This window comes from Helobdella robusta (assembly GCF_000326865.2).
Source record: "Helobdella robusta unplaced genomic scaffold HELROscaffold_267, whole genome shotgun sequence".
In the NCBI taxonomy this organism is placed as follows: domain Eukaryota; kingdom Metazoa; phylum Annelida; class Clitellata; order Rhynchobdellida; family Glossiphoniidae; genus Helobdella; species Helobdella robusta.
The window spans coordinates 3,709-6,208 of NW_008704379.1; positions in this window are offsets into that span (position 1 = coordinate 3,709).

Below are 2,500 nucleotides of genomic sequence, written 5' to 3' on the forward strand. Positions count from 1 at the left end.
TCTGTTTTCATTGTATGCATGTATGTATGTATGTATGTATGTATGTATGTTTGTTTGTTTGTTTGTTTGTTTGTTTGTGTGTATGTATGTATGTATGTATGTATGTATGTATGTATGTATGCATGTATGTATGTATGTATGTATGTATGTATGTATGTTTGTTTGTTTGTTTGTGTGTATGTATGTATGTATGTATATATGTATGTAATGTATGTTTGTTTGTATGTATGTGTGTATGTATGTGTTCGAATGCCCAAACCTATTTCCTATGTATTAACAAGTGAGGTCTTCATTAATTTTTCATGTAGTTCCTAATGTATATTGCCATGTTGGAGGGAAAGATGAACAGAGTGAAAGAAAGTACAAGTGAATGAATGAATAAAGAAACAAGTGAATGAGTGAGTGAGTGAGTGAGTAAGTGGAAGCATGAATAGACGATGAATGAATGAATGAATGAATGAATGAATGAATGAATGAATGAATGAATGAATGAATGAATGAATGAATGAATGAATGAATGAATGAACGAACGAATGAATAAAAGGATGGATGAATCAACCATCCATCCATCCATCCATCCATTCATTCATTAACAATACACTCAACATGAAACATCAAATTTGGCAGCCAACCTAACTTCGCATAATGTTCAGCATTTATCAAAATTTTCTCCCAAAAATACCAAAATACGCAAAATTATTGATACAAACAACATACAAACAACATAAAAACAGCATACAAACAACATACAAACAGCATACAAACAACATACAAACAATATACAAACAATATACAAACAAAATACAAGCAACATACATGCAAAATACAAAATAACATACAAAAAGATACCAGGGTACAAACAAAACTAAGCAATGTGGCACATAAACATCACAAAAATATATCCTCCCTTCAAAAAGGTATGCCTTGATATATAAGGCAGAACCTCAAAACAAAAATATTAAGCATAATACAAATTTTTTGCACCAAGTTCCTCAATACAGAACATACATATACATACAAACATACAAATATACATACATACAAATATACACACACATACATACAAACCTGCATACATAAAATAAACGACCCGGAATGCTATTCTTGCGACATTCATTTATAATTTAAAATGCTTCACACTTACACATATATACGTACGTACATACAAATAAACATACATACATACTTACATACATACATACATACATACATACATACATACATACATACATACATACATACATACATACATACATACATACATACATACATACATACATACATACATACATAAATACATACATACATACATACATACCAACATACATACCCACATACATACATACAATATTCATAATGTTGAAAAAATTATCCTGCACTTTTGACATGCCTACCGTTTTCCTAGCCAAGCCAACAGCGTAAAAAAAAGCTAAAATACATACATACATACATACATACAAAAACACATACATACATACGTGCATACACTCATGCATACATACATACACATATTTTTACTATATTCTATAAATTATTAATTATGGTCTATTATCAACATATATATATATATATATATATTTTTACAATATTCTACCGAATGTTTGGCGTTAATATGTTTGTAGTTCGTTTTTTCGATTTATCTCACTAAAGTTTTTTGGTGAACGTTTAGTTTATTAAAATTCAAAATTTATAGAATATTGTAAAAATTATGGTCTATTACCAACACATACACATATATATACACACATACATTTATACAGACAAACAAACATACATCCATCTTTCCATACATACGTTAATTTAATACATACATTTACAAGTTTATCTATAAACGCTTTTCGATTTGCTATGTATATGGGTGAATGTCTAATTGTATGTATCTGTGTGTGTGTGTTTTTGTGCGTGTGTATGTTTGATTGTATGTATGTTTGCGAATTTGTATCTTTGTATGCATATAACTTGAATTTGTAGTGAAACTTTTCATGTATTTTTTTAGAACTTATCTACAAGTCGGTATGTCTTTTGCATGTACGTAGTTAAGTACATAAAAAACAAAGTATACAATAAATACCGACCGGTAAAACTCGAAACCGATCCGCCGATTAACCGTATCTTCGGTTTTTAAACACGGACGAGTCGGAAAAACACGTGTTGACGGCCATTTAATAAACACGCACATACACATCAACACACACGCTCATTAAAGTTGTTGAACCGTAAAATCGGATCTTATAAGTATATTTATTAATTATATTTAAGGGCAGTATTATTATTACTATTTGTAATTTATAATTATTATTATTGTTGTTATCATTGTTATTGTTGTTGTTATTGCTGTAACGTTTTTAATATTGTTGTAATTATACTTCATTATTCTACTACTACAACTACTACTAAAATACTACTTCTACTACTACTACTACTACTACTACAACTACTGCTACTACTACAACTACTGCTACTACAACTACACTACTACTACTACAACTACTGCTACTAC